A 15,884-nucleotide genomic window follows, 5' to 3' on the forward strand; every position below is an offset into this window, starting at 1 on the left:
ATAAAGTGAAAGTGTCTGAAATCCATCCATGCATCCATCCATCCATCCATCCATCCATCCATCCATCCATCCATCCATCCATCCATCCATCCATCCATCCATCCATCCATCCATCCATCCATCCATCCATCCATCCCTTTAAAATTTCAATTCTGCTTTCTTACATTAAATTTGATTCACATTGTGTTTGCATCTTTAATTCAAATTAAGGAATTGAATTGAAATTTAAAATCCAATTTAAATTCCATTCTGAATGGCACTCATTAGTAATACTGAAATCTCGGATATTTCAATTAAGATGCGGATGTTTCTTGACTGCGTAGTCTTTTACAGTATAATCACACCTGTGCATAATCACAGCGTTATATAGAGACAGAAGCAAACTTATTATGTCCATATGACTGAAATCTCTCATTGCTGGTAGTAGAAACTCGTCATCGTCCATTAATTTGTCATCTGAGAAATTATCTCACCCGCATTCTTATGTGAGCAGGGCGTGACGTTAAATAATTAATCAAAATTACTTTGAGTTCCACCGTTAATTATTTGCCAGCGCTTTGTTATTCATGCTCTGAATAACAATGTTTTGTCTTATAAGCTTCTCAATTACAAGTAATCAACCCTGAAGCCTGGGGAAGCTGGCTGGAGATGACATGTTCAGCCTCGTTGTCATATCGTTCTCTAGAGGTGTTCAGACAACTTTGTTCATTACTGAAATCGGTGAGTCTTGAGTTCGGTAAAGTGGTGTCATTGATTTAGTTAACACCCAAAACCCTGGAGTGCTTGACATTGTGTAACAAATGCAAATGCAATCAGACAGATTTAATTAAAAAGCAATGGTATGTGTGGCAGGCAAGGTGGAGCAACTATATGCTTTTGTTATTTTATGTTCTGCAATTAGATATTGGTTTGGTCAAATGTAGCATTTCTCCCACTCATAACTAAACAGAGATGTGTTGTTTACTCCGAAACAAAGAGCAGTTCTGGATTACAGATGCACACACACACACACACACACACACACACACACACACACACACACACACACACACACACACACACACACACACACACACACACACACACAGAGAAACAAACCCTTTTGTTCGGGGCGGGACAGAACGCTGTTGTTCTGAAACTCATCACGGTGATGATGTCAGCTCAAGCGTGACCATGTTTCTGGTGACGTCGGTCTAATCTCGAAGGTTTAGTATAGTATAGTATCGTGCGATCGTACATGCGGTTGTTGGTCTAAACGTGTGTCAGTCGCATTGAAGGGTTGAAGGCCGAATGCAACAGAACGAGGTTCCGGCTCATAATAATGATGATATCCAGTCTGATCTCATTAAAATGCATCTCTATAGCACGAAAATGTGTTTTTACGTGCATATGATATGCAGTTTTGGAGTGCATATGGCCGATATGGTAAAATTGGATATAATTCGACTCGGCATGTTGCCCTGAATCTAACGAGACCAATTTTATAAATTTTCGAGTTAACTGCAAAAATAGCCATTTTCCATATCTCCGGACCAGTAGGTGGCGCAGTCACACACTTTATTGCGTGTAATACACACACACCCCACACCACTAATCCTAGCCAAACGTATAACACACACGGTGCACCCCACACCACTACTATACCTACCCATGTGTATCATATGCACGTAAAAATTTATTTTCGCGTATAAATTGCACGATAAACACATTGCGTGCTGTAGAGACGCATTTAGTGTGACCGGGTTGTGATATCAGTGTAAAGATGAAGCCAAACTATTCCCACCAAACAACTCTATCCGTGAAGAGCAGCGAGACACAGAACGCCTGAAGAGATCGTTACGTTCTGAAGAAACTTTGAAGACTGTCAGTGTTAAAATACAGTAGTTAACATTTCGAAGTGTCTTTCATCACACATCAATTTTGAACAATACCCGTTCTTGTCTTAGGACAACTTTGATGAACTTTTTTTATTCACTTCAAATGTGACTTCCTTCTATTCCAGATGAATGTGCAGAGATCTATCTATCTATCTATCTATCCATCCATCCATCCATCCATCCATCCATCCATTCATCCATCCATCCATTCATCCATCCATCCATCCATCCATCCATCCTTCCATTCATCCATCCATCCATTCATCCATCCATCCATCCATCCATCCATCCATCCATCCATCCATCCATCCATCCATCCATCCATCCATCCATCCATCCATCCATCCATCCATCCATTCATCCATCCATCCATCCATCCATCCATCCATCCAAAATATGTTTGATTACGATAAGAAATTACGATAAGCACAGCGTTTTGTTTTTGTAAGTGTCCCTTTTGGCGATGCTGACACTCACTTGCATTGTGTTTTCCGTCATTCTGTCGTTCTGTCCATCCATCCATCTGTCATTCTGTCTATCTGTCGTTCTGTCTATCCATCCATCCATCCATCTATCGTTTTATCTGTCGTTCTGTCCATCCATCTATCCATCCATCCATCCTTCCAATCTATCATTCCTTCCATCCATCCATCCATCCAGCCATCCATCCATCCATCCATCGATCCATCCATCCATCCATCCATCCATCCATCCATTCATTCATCCAACCATCCATCTATACATCCATCCATCCATTCATCCAACCATCCATCCATCCATCCATCCATCCATCCATCCATCTATTCATCCAACCATCCATCTATACATCCATCCATCCATTCATCCAACCATCCATCCATCCATTCATCCATCATCCATCCATTCATACAACCATCATCCATCCATCCATCCATTCATCCATCCATCCATCCATCCATCCATCCATCCATCCATCCATCCATCCATCCATCCATCCATCCATCCATCCATCCATCCATCCATCCATCCATCCATCCAACCATCCATCCAACCATTCATCCATCCATCCATCCATCCATCCATTCATCCAACCATCCATCTATACATCCATCCATTCATCCAACCATCCATCCATCCATTCATCCAACCATCCATCTATACATCCATCCATTCATCCATCCATCCATTCATCCAACCATCCATCTATACATCCATCCATTCATCCATCCATCCATTCATCCAACCATCCATCTATACATCCATCCATTCATCCATCCATCCATCCATCCATCCATTCATCCAACCATCCATCCATCCATCCATCCATCCATCCATCCATCCATCCATCCATTCATCCATTCATCCATTCACCCATCCATCCATCCATTCATCCATTCATCCATCCATTCATCCATCCATCCATCCATCCATTCATCCATTCATCCATCCATCCATCCATCCATCCATCTATACATCCATCCATCCATCCATTCATCCATCCATCCATCCATCCATCCATTCATCTATACATCCATCCATTCATCCAACCATCCATTACATGGATATGCCTTTCCATATTTTTTCACTTGATGGATATTTTTGTCTAAATCCGCATGTAATCGGCAGTGTTTAAATTTTTATTTTGGCACAATCATTGATGGACAAAGCCTAATAACGTGCGATATCTCTTCCTTTTATCTGATGTCACCCATTTATTTCAATGCCATGTTTGTTGGATGTAAGATTGAAGCCGAGTCTGAGCACCACAACCTCCTCCAGAATGACACAAATAGACGCTGGAAATGCTGCTGAAGGTCTGCTCGGGGTCGTTATGTGGGCAGCCGTGTGTCAGGAGGAGATTGTGGAGGTGTAACACTGTCAGAACATTACCCAGAATACACCAGTGAGTGGCAGAGACAGATACCACAGAAGAAGAGCATGTGGGTTTCCAGAAAGCATTGCTTCAAGAGTGGCTGCAATCCTCACAGTTTTAGTCCAGTTTTCTTCCTAAATCAAGATGCATATACAGTGCTGTGCATAAGTGAACACACACATGCTAAAGTAGACTAAAAAGAGGAATAAAAAATAATCTTTTGGAAATTGATATTAATGCCTTAATTAAAAAAATGAGGAAAACTCCAACCTTTAAGGACACCAATTTTATTTGTGAATGAATAATGTATTGTAAATAAATAAATGTTCTTCATTAAAACACAGTGTGCATAAGTCAGCACACCCCTGTGTTAAATCCCCATAAAGGCATTTTAAAGGCCAGTTATTTTATGGATCCGGGATACTATGATCCTGATAAAGTTCCCTTGACCTTTGGGATTAAAATAGCCGCACATTATCACACACCCGTCACCATACCTAGAGATCATGGCATGTGTGTGTTCACTTATGCTATCTAAGCACTGTACTTGAGAAGCTAAATACATTGACTCTTGTTTTCTGAATGTAGTGAGTTTATGCTTAAAAAGAGGAAAAATATCTGCCAGTTTGATCAGAAAAATAAACGCAAAGCTAGTACAGAAAACAACACTTGTTATCTAATGTCATTTTGTTTCTAATGCAAATATGTGACCCTGGATCACAAACCTTCTGGAGTCGCACGGGTATATCTGTGGCAATAGCAACTATACACTGTATGGGTCAAAATTATACATTTGTCTTTTATGCCAAAAATCATTAGGATATTAAGATCATGTTCCATGAAGATATTTAGTAAATTTCCTTCAGTAAATATATAAAACATGTATTTTTGTGAGTGAATGCAGCACAATCGTGAACATAAATGCACAACTTTAAAGGAGATTTTCTCAATGTTTACATTTTTTTGCTCCCTCAGATTCCAGATTTTCAATAGTTGTGTCTCGACCAAATATTGTCCTATCCTAACAAACCACACATCAATGGAGAGATTATTTATTCAACTTTCAGATGATGTATACATCTCAATTTCAAAAAAGTGACCCATGTGACTGGTTTTGTGGTCCAGGGTCACATATATCTCTTTTAATAGTGAGGAAGAACATGTAAACTGTGTTATATACGTGTGTATTAAGTATATGACCGCAGGAATCTCGTGTAAGGCCGTTTCCTCTCGTGTGGATCTCACTCACAGGCGTTCAGAGCTCTTCTGTATGTGGGATATGATTTATTGCTGACAGAAGCTTCAAAGGAAACAACAAACGCCAGGTTGCTTTGAAACGGCGGTGTCGTGTACCAGAAATAGCGCAGAGCTCCACTTCAGTGTGTTTTAGCAACCTCGCTGTGTGTCGGACCAGCTCCGTGTGCTTTAGCAACCTTGTTTTGTTGTGTGTGTAATGCGCTGGTTGCTCAGAGACCTTTATTCTCTCGTGTCTCGCTGTTTGAGACACAACTAAACGCCACACACACACTCACACACCTTCATGTCACTGTCCCTGACTTTAATAAGCCACATGAGAACCAGCAAACTCAGATTGATATGAGTGAAGCCAGACACTAGCGTATGCAAGACAGCTGAGATCTTTGTCACATTAAATCACAGTTGTGTCACGACACATCCAGTGAATCGCTTTCCGATGTTCTCATGTTATGAGGAATCACATTTCCTTCATCTTTTCGGATGAAAGAGACTCGTGATCATCTCCGTCTGATCTGTGAGCATTTGCAGCAAATCTGCAGACAATTTGCTATCAGATGCATGGCTTTTTGAGTGCGTTTTTACATGAAAATATAATAATTTACTTAAAGCCTTTATGTATAATGCAATGTAAGCATTATGGCTTACAGCTTATGAAAACCCCAAATTCAAAATTACAATATTGTGAAAAGGTTTTCATACACTCTAAAAAATGCTGGGTTGTTTCAACCCAATTTTTGGGTAAAATATGGACAAACCCAAACGTTGGGTTAAAAATGCAATGTGAAAATTTAACCCAACGGCTGGGTTTATCCCCAAAATTGGGTTGAAACAACCCAGCATTTTTTAGAGTGTATGAAAACCTTTTCACAATATTCTAATTTTGAATTTGGGGTTTTCATAAGCTGTAAGCCATAATCATCAAAATTATAACAAAGAAAGGCTTGAAATATCTCACTTTGCATGTAATGAGTCTATATAATATATTAGTTTCACATTTTAAGTTGAATTACTGAAATATATAAACTTTTGCACAATATTCTCATTTTTCAGTTTCACCTGTATGTACTTCAGGTAAATTTTAAACTATTTATTTTTTCAACACTCTTCATGGTTGTTTTTTGCAGTCTTCTGTTTATTTTGCATTCGTTTATTTATGCCAGTTAGCTTCTTCTTTCTTTTTTTAAAAATATATTTTTTTACAATAATAACCCTTGTACTGATGACATCTAGCATAGTTGTTCTCTTCATTTAGTCAACAATTCCCCGGTTTCAGTTATTAATAATCTCTCAAAACCTCGGATGATGTTTGGGCGTCTGTCTTGGCTTGTCTGGTGGGAATGTTTATTACTCTTACAAAATATTTAATTTGATGCTAGCATGTTTTAGATGTGCTCTATAATAATAACCCTTGCGCTGATGACATCAAGCTGTTCTTTCAGACGCTTCTGGAGCAAAAAAGCATTGCAACATCTTCTGGTTTCTTGTGTGAATATGACAGTATTATTCTGTAAGATTGCATGTGGAGGGGAGAGAGATTCATCTCGACTTAAAATAAGGACACGAAACAGTCGCGACATCGCCTACATAATTTATCGCGAGATAAAGTCTCACTTTAAAGCAGAAGCAGGAGCCAAAAAGTCCTTCTGAATGCAGTTTCATGTGGTGGTGGTGAACTCGCTACTCAACAGTGTGTGTGTGTGTGTGTGTTTGTTTATTCATCAGACTCTTTCAGGCCGTCCTCAGTCACACACTTCTGATAGACTGAGCAGAGTCATTTAACGCTTGAAGGATACAGACAGCTCCTTTAAACAGCAAACCTCTTCAGGGAAACACACACACACACACACACACACACACACACACGTGTATGAAGTGTCCCAAAATCTCCCTCTCTGCATTTTAATGGAAATGCATTTTTTAAAAACTCAACATGAAATAGTTTGCAACCCATTTTAGGATTCAGATGACTACAAAAAACAGTAACACTTTACAATAAGGTTCATAGTTAACATTAGTTAACATCTAATAATGAACTGCACTTATACAGCATTTGTTAATCTTTGTTTATGTTAATTTCAACATTTAGGCTACTAATACTTTATTAAAATCTTGTTACTGTGAACTAACATGAACAAACAATGACCAGCTGTACTTTTACTTTTACCTTATACCAGAAATGTATTTGTAATAATGTGCACCGGTGAGGCATTCACACTCAGATCAGAACATGCATTGAGAAGGTAATAGAGTCGTTGCTTCGGGTCGTGTTGATGTTTGTAGCCGATTTCTCTGTTTTTAATCTGAGGCCGTCGGTGGACTGAGGTCAAAGGTCATCCCTCTCTTCTCTCCTCCGTTTACATGCATCCGCTTCCTCAGCTTTACTCGCCCCATCAGACGCTCTCTAATCTGCTGATCTGGAGCTTCGGGAGGAGACGTTAAGCCATGATCGGACCCTGACAGCGCCTGAAATACTGTCGTCCACAAACTGACACGCCCACTAGCTTTAATCTGTGTGTGTGTGTGTGTGTGTGTGTGTGTGTGTGTGTGGCCGTTTCTTCTTGACTCCCAGCAGGGTTGTGCACCATTCAAAACACAACTGAAGATGCGTTTTAAATTCTGATTCTGAATTGTCATTTTAAAATGTAGTGTCGTCAAACAAAAAATATAAATTTTTCAAACAAAATAAATATTTCCAGAAATAGTCAATTAAATTAAATGCACAAATTAATTTGTTTGTTAGTTAGTTTATTATAATAATATTTAATTTAATTATTTCATTTAAATATACAAATGTATTTCTTTTTAAATATACAATTGTATTTATTTATTTAAATAATTAGAATAATAATATTGAATATAATTTAGAAATTAAGGTAAATATACAAATGTATTAATTTTAAATATACAATTGTATTTTATTTATTTATTTAAATAATTATAATATTTAATTAAATTTAATATAAACATATAGGTATTATAAGTTCTTAATATTTTTGTTATTATTGTTGTTGTTAGTGTAGTAGCCTAGTAATAATAATGATTATTATTATTAATTTAATTCATAAGTTGTTGTTGATTAAAAAATAACAACAATAATTGAAATGGCTCCTATACACTTTTGTGTTTAAATTATAAAATAAAATATAGAGTATTAAAATATTTCATAATCCTTTGTTTTATGGAATGTGGTGGCACATCTTTTATTATTAGTAATACACCGGTGTGGTTATGTCATTATATTACATCATCAACAGATTCATATTATTATTATTGCTGATTTATACATTCTAAAAACTTGTTGGTGCTGTTTGTCAAAATGTAAAGGTTTTGATTGGTTAAAGGTACAATATGTAAGAATTTTGTAATAAAATATCCAAAAATCACTTGCACAGTGTGAAATATTTCCTGCAGTTCTGTACTTATAATATTCCAAAAGTCTCCAAAGATTTTTGTATCCAATTTTAAATAATGGCTCGTCCCGGAATAAAATGTCGCCTGTCAATGACACAATATCCGCGCTATCCTCGGTTTCCGCTCGTACTGCCATAGCCATGACGTAACCATGGCGACAGACGTGGACAACTGCGTAGTGCGTATCGTTTAGCGGCACGCTGTTGTTGTTTCGTTCAGACATTATGAACCATGGCAAGCAGACTTTAACACCAAAAAGGAGAACTAAACCGAGGCTCAATATCAGCGTGGTGTTGTCGAGATGCCGAGAGCTAGCGTCCGCGGCTAACTTGGACTCGACAGAGCTTCACGAGTCACGACTTGACAGCGACACCGCTCTTGAACACTTTATTAGACAGGAGAGCAAATGTACATAAAACTTATCAATGTTATATAGCTCAACATGATGAAATGTTAGAATATGATCTGTATGTTATTCTAATGTTGATCTAGTTTACTAGTAAGCTGCTAGTTTCATATAGAAAACCAACTAACACATAGAATAACATTATAACTTTCAACACATGCTGATAGTGTGATAGTGTAACGCTAGAGCGAGTGAAGCAGCGCTGCGTTACCTCACAAGTTTAATCCGTCAAATAAACTGTCCTGTGCGAGTATAATTCAGCAGTTGTGGGTAAGTTAGTTCGGTAGAATGAATCCTTTTTCCTTTATATCCGCGGGACTCACGTGTGATATCTGTCTATTATTAGCAATCGCACCCTTCATACCACTGTACTGTTAAAAACATGAATGTTTTATTATTAGATAAACATTATTAGATCCATCAACTCGACAGCAAGTCCCAGCATTCAGCTCGTCACTGCGTCATCAACCTACGCCTGTGTTATTGTAAGCGGTTAGCGACCCCTAGTGGCGAAACAAATTACATATTGCAGCTTTAACTTTGTATAATTAGGCATGATTAATGATTGAATTGAACTTTCGCTTGAGTTAAAAACACTAAACTCCTCTTGTGTGACTGTGTTGAATTTCATTGTCAACTCTTCCTGTTTTAATTCAAATTCATAAATTCAACACCCGATTCACTTCAGATTCACACTCGCGCGCGCGTAACATCCGGGTCACAGTTCGCGTGAGGTCACTGTTCTCGGGAGCGAGCGTTTAACTCGTGATTTCCGGTGACGGTTTACGTTTTAAGCCCGTGTTAAATCTGGTTTATTATGACGGAGTGTTCTTTTCTGTTCTGCGCTGATTGCTTTCCTCTGAACCTCGTGGAGATAAGAGGACAGTAAACCGGCGTTTGTTCCTGCAGAGGATCAGGACGATTGAACACGGGAGACTTTGTGCCAGAAGTCGTTCCCGCAATCAAATCCTATTGACTCTCCTCCCTCTAAAAACAGAACAGGGAGATAAACGAGAGAGAGAGAGAGAGAGAGAGATTACAGGAGCGAGCCATTACCGAGAGCGTGTTTATCGCCGTTTCCTGGTAGTGTGTGTGTGTGTGTGTGTGTGTGTGTGTGTGTAATCATTGGCCAGGACTTATCAGTAACGCCTCACATTAGTCTCCGTCTCCTTCTGTTGAACACACTCTGGACTTTGACCAGATCAATGTCTCTAAACGCTTGAGTCATTGAGTTTAGCTAATGCAACTTTTACTTTCTCAAAAAAAAAAAAAAAAAAAAAAAAAAAAAACTTTTACTTTCTCAGTTTCTTGGCCGAACCCTCGCTTGTGAATGATGTACCATGAAGAACAAACATGTAATATAAGTCTGTTTTCCCCCAGATCATTCTCCTGCCATATGTTTTCTTCAACTTCTCAGCTTCCTTGACAAACTAACGCAATGCTTCTTGGCCTTCGCTCCTTCTGTTTTCATTTTCAAGTCTAGTGTTACTCTTGCATCTTAAAGCCCCCATGAGACAAAAAACAGGCTTCCCACAATGCAACTGGCTACAAAAACACAGTGAGCTTCACTTTTCTCATCTTGAGGTTTCTTTTGGTTTCATGCATTGAACTTCTCTGTTCTTCTCTCCGGTCCTGGGAATTTAATTAAAGAAGCAAAGGACACGCTGTGGATATTCAGGGTATTTTCAGCGTGACACCATTATGTCAAACTGTCACTATTTGGCATGTGGACTGAATTTAGCTCTATATAAAAAAAGAGTTTGTGGCGAATATATATATATATATATAGCTTATATTCGTGCTGTGCAATCGATTAATCATGATTAATCGCATCTAACATATAAGTATATATATATATATATATAAATTAATTAATTGTGATTAATCACATCTAAGATAAAACTTTGTGTTTATATAATATATATATATATATATATATATATATATATATATTATTCACACATATATTATATAAACACATGGTTTTATCTTAGATGTGATTAATCACGATTAATTAATTTAAGAGAACTAATAGGCCTATATATGTATGTATATATGTCACGGGTATGGTGCGGATGAAGACAGGCAGAGGCCCAAAGTTCCAATTCAAACTTTTACTATAATAAAACTTAAACAAAACTGGTACAGGCAAGGGTAACACTCTCCATACACAATAACATATACAAGGACCGACCAGGACAGACTGAACAGTAGCAAACTAAATACAGATACAAACGAACACTAACAAGGTGAAGACAGGTGACACAGATAATGAGGACGATGAACAGGTGGATGATTGAGGGAGTGAGTTCAGGTGTGAAGACACAAGGGATGCTGGGAAGTGTAGTGCAGACTAAGACAGACAGGTGCAGACGAAGACTGTGACATAACGCCCCCCTTCAGCAAGGCGCGACCTCGCGCCGTAGAACATCAAAGGGGTGGGGGGGTGGGCGCCCTGGAGGCTGATGAAGGGCTGGCCGATCTGGAGCAGGAAGCCTCCAGGGCGGAGCAGGACGTGCAGGCGGCCAGGGCGGAGCAGGACGTGCAGGCGGCCAGGGCGGAGCAGGACGTGCAGGCGGCCGGGGCGGAGCAGGACGTGCAGGCGGCCAGGGCGGAGCAGGACGTGCAGGCGGCCAGGGCGGAGCAGGACGTGCAGGCGGCCAGGGCGGAGCAGGACGTGCAGGCGGCCGGGGCGGAGCAGGACGTGCAGGCGGCCAGGGCGGAGCAGGACGTGCAGGCGGCCAGGGCGGAGCAGGACGTGCAGGCGGCCGGGGCGGAGCAGGACGTGCAGGCGGCCGGGGCGGAGCAGGACGTGCAGGCGGCCGGGGCGGAGCAGGACGTGCAGGCGGCCACGGCGGTGTGGACCCCTCGGGCGGCCATAGCGGTGTGGACCCTTCGGGCGGCCATGGCGGTGTGGACCCTTCGGGCGGCCATGGCGGTGTGGACCCTTCGGGCGGCCATGGCGGTGTGGAACCTTCGGGCGGTGCAGGCGGAGTGGACCCCTCGGGCGGCCATGGCGGTGAGGACCCCTCGGGCGGCCATGGCGGTGAGGACCCTTCGGGCGCCCATGGCGGTGAGGACCCTTCGGGCGGTGCAGGCGGAGGCCTATAGCCCCCCCCCAAAAAGTACTTGGGGAGAGTGACAGGATTTGGAACCGGCTCAGGGACAGACACCGGCTCAGGGACAGACACCGGCTCAGGGACAGACACCGGCTCCAGTGTGTGCGCAGCCCACACACACCACATGGTTGTGGCCATGATGGCCAGAGTCGCGGTCACTGAGGACACAGGCGGTGGATACATGGCGTGAATAGTCTCTGGGCTGGACGGGACCAGCGGTGCAGGAAGCTCTGGGCTGGACGGGACCAGCGGTGCAGGAAGCTCTGGGCTGGACGGGACCAGCGGTGCAGGAAGCTCTGGGCTGGACGGGACCAGCGGTGCAGGAAGCTCTGGGCTGGACGAGACCAGCGGTGCAGGAAGCTCTGGGCTGGACGGGACCAGCGGTGCAGGAAGCTCTGGGCTGGACGGGACCAGCGGTGCAGGAAGCTCTGGGCTGGACGGGACCAGCGGTGCAGGAAGCTCTGGGCTGGACGGGACCAGCGGTGCAGGAAGCTCTGGGCTGGACGGGACCAGCGGTGCAGGAAGCTCTGGGCTGGACGGGACCAGCGGTGCAGGAAGCTCTGGGCTGGACGGGACCAGCGGTGCAGGAAGCTCAGGGCTGGACGGGACCAGCGGTGCAGGAAGCTCTGGGCTGGACGGGACCAGCGGTGCAGGAAGCTCTGGGCTGGACGGGACCAGCGGTGCAGGAGGCTTGGAGCTGGACGTCAACCGTCCAGGGTCGAAGAGGGACCAAAGCGGAGAATGGTGTCGGGGTCCATCTCGACCACCGCCTCTACTGCGGCCTCCACGGGTCCCGCGAAATCTGGCCAGACGGGTTCCCTCAAACGACCCTCCATGGGCAAAGGCTGGGAGATCTTGGCTCTCCTTGGCCAGGACGACAATTTTTACCCAATCGTCCATTTTAGGGTGGTCGGTCCTTCTGTCACGGGTATGGTGCGGATGAAGACAGGCAGAGGCCCAAAGTTCCAATTCAAACTTTTACTATAATAAAACTTAAACAAAACTGGTACAGGCAAGGGTAACACTCTCCATACACAATAACATATACAAGGACCGACCAGGACAGACTGAACAGTAGCAAACTAAATACAGATACAAACGAACACTAACAAGGTGAAGACAGGTGACACAGATAATGAGGACGATGAACAGGTGGATGATTGAGGGAGTGAGTTCAGGTGTGAAGACACAAGGGATGCTGGGAAGTGTAGTGCAGACTAAGACAGACAGGTGCAGACGAAGACTGTGACAATATATATATATATATATATATATATACACATTTGATTTGATTATAAATTTGTATATATAATAATATAATTTTTTTTTTATTGTGTATATAAAAATATTATATTATATATATAAAATATAATAAAATGGCTGTCACTCCAATAAACCAGTGTTATTTTAGTATCACTAATGTGCTATTATATATATTTTAAATATTTATATATATATATTTTTGAAATAGTTTTTATTTTTATATTTTCTGATTTAATTTTAATATATAAAAAAAAAAGATTTTTGGTTTTAGAAATGTTGTGGTATTATATTTTTAAAACATGTCTGTATAGTTTTTATTATTTTGATTTCCATTTTAGTTTTTCCTTTTTGTTTTTTTATACATTAATAAGTACAGTTTTTATTTTTATTTTGTTACATCTAAAAACAAAATAAATTTTTAAATGTATCTAACCGAATTAAAATAAGTTTATTTATTTATCTAAGTTTTTATTTATAAATTGTTTTACATGTAAAAAGAAAGTTTTTGTGTATTTTATTTTATTTATTTAATTAATTTATTTATTTATTCTAGTACGTCTACTTAAAACTAAATGAACATTTCAAATGAATCAAACTAAGATTTTGTTTTAAGTTTTTAGTTTTAAATTGTTTTAAGTGTTTTATTTAAATTACCGTTTATTTTTAATTTTACTGTTTTTTAATTTTTTTTAGTTTTAGTTAACAATACTAACCCTGCCGGAATAGGAGTGACATCCACATTTATCTGCAGTGTGGATGCATTTATAACTCTGCACTTTAGTAAGTTCAACGTCTTTAATTTTTCCAGAAAAATGCACAAAAGTCTGTTGTGACAAACTGTACGAGTTGCTCTCGATGGGACACGCGGTGATATGATGAGATGGTTTCCACAGATCTGTTTTCGGTTCCAGCGGGAATGCTTATCTGTAATGGAGAGTGAGATATGGCTGGAGTCCCGCCGAGCACAAACTCACATTACAGAAGCAAAGCAGCGTGGGAAACCTGGGGTTAAGCGTTGCACAATGCAACGTGGGACATCCATCTGTTCTGTGTCAACTCGCCCCAACGGCATATACACTGTAGGCCAAAACATTTACATTGAGAAACACATGACGTGATCAAACATGTCCGTGTAATAACAGTTCAGACACTTTTGAAATGACTTTGCATTTTCAGATGTAAAAATATATACAGTGGAATGAGATACACAATCAATCGGGGAACGTCTCGTTTTTTTTAACAGAAAAAGTGATTAATACATGAAAATTTGTACATATAGCTTTAAATGTATGGAGGCTTTGTGTTTAGGTTTGGATTAGCTTCCTAACACTGTTGAATTTTAAAGTTCCCTTGTGGTGGAAATCAAACTTTTAGTGTTGTTTATGTGTCTATGTGGTGTTATTAATCTGCTTTAAGAGACTAATCATGTGTAAATTCATAAGTCGACAGCATTGCTGAGTATTTTCTGCTTAAAACTGCAGTGAACCAAAGACAGTCTCAAAAACACGGTTTGAAATCGCTGGTGTTTCTGACGTCACACACTACCTTGTAACCAATCAGATCAACGTGTGATCGTCAACCAGTGGATCTCTGAGTGAGTGAGTGAGTGAGTGGAGGCGGGGCTCATTTGCATATTCATATAACCGCGTATACTAAATGTGTTGTCGAGTTACATTCAAGATATTTTAAGGCATGAAGAGAAAAAAATTTCAAGGAAAAAAAACGTTTAAATGTGTCATTTTGGAGATCAAACATGAGTTTTAAGGGATACAATTATTAACTTAAAATGTATTCCAACTTTGAGCATTTGATGTGTCTCGGGGCCAAATTAATTTTCAAAGCTAAGGTTCACAAGTGACTGATTCTGCTGAAAAGCAGAGCGAATTACAGATCCATCAGAGAAGCCGGTTTCAGTCGGTTTGGTTTTCATGCCCAGCAGAAGTCAACATGTGGATTAATGATGTGCAGATGAGACTCCCATTAGACAAATAATGGCTCTGGTGTGTAGTGTGCAGTCAAAGAATTGATCTCACCGTTTATATTTGTTATGCTAAACAATTCCTCGGTACAGGGCCGCATTCACATTTCATTTGATCATATGATTGGGACAAATATGTGATATTAAATTTGAATCTTAAACTAAATACATTCGTGAAAGTCGAAGAATATGGTGCAAACGTTCATATATTTCAGTAATTCAACTTAAAAAGTGAAACTAATATATTATATAGACTCATTACATGCAAAGTGTGATATTTCAAGCCTTTTGTTAATTGTTATAAATTTGATGATTATGCCCCAAATTCAAAATTTGAATATTGTGAAAAGGTTTTCATAAGCTGTACGAAAAGATAAGCTTTTAAGGCCCAAAACATATTTCATAAGCACTTTAACGCATGATTATAGCTTCAATTTTTTAACATTTTTTGAAATGTAAACACATTCTCAGCATCGGTTTTCACTTCCAGATCAACAATAGCACGAGTTAAAAGAGAGTTTTGCTGAGTAAGTTATATTTAATATTATAATATTTAATATTAATATTGTAATATTTACTTTTTTCATTTAGAAACTGCTAAATTTCTCAAATAATTGCAAAGAAATGGCAAGTAACACATTGAATTAAACATGAAATATTGAAGTAAGAAAGACTTACTCAGTATTTTTGTCTTGTTTTCCAGTACAAATATCGAAACATT

The 15,884-nt window shown here is 40.1% G+C and overlaps 1 long non-coding RNA gene across 3 annotated transcripts in view; it reads left to right on the top strand.

Moving 5' to 3' along the window:
• LOC307011047 overlaps positions 1–15,884 on the top strand; it is a 129,155-nt gene that overhangs the window by 83,328 nt on the left and 29,943 nt on the right. Inside the window, exon 5 of one of the 3 annotated variants that reach the window (XR_013800343.1) lies at positions 14,097–14,253. The exons of the other annotated variants lie outside the window; for them this stretch is intronic. This is a non-coding gene — a long non-coding RNA (uncharacterized lncRNA). The remainder of the gene's footprint in view (positions 1–14,096; positions 14,254–15,884) is intronic. 3 annotated transcript variants of the gene reach the window in all.

The sequence above is a fragment of the Phoxinus phoxinus genome (assembly GCF_949152265.1).
Source record: "Phoxinus phoxinus genome assembly, chromosome: 14".
Classification (NCBI taxonomy): Eukaryota; Metazoa; Chordata; class Actinopteri; order Cypriniformes; family Leuciscidae; genus Phoxinus; species Phoxinus phoxinus.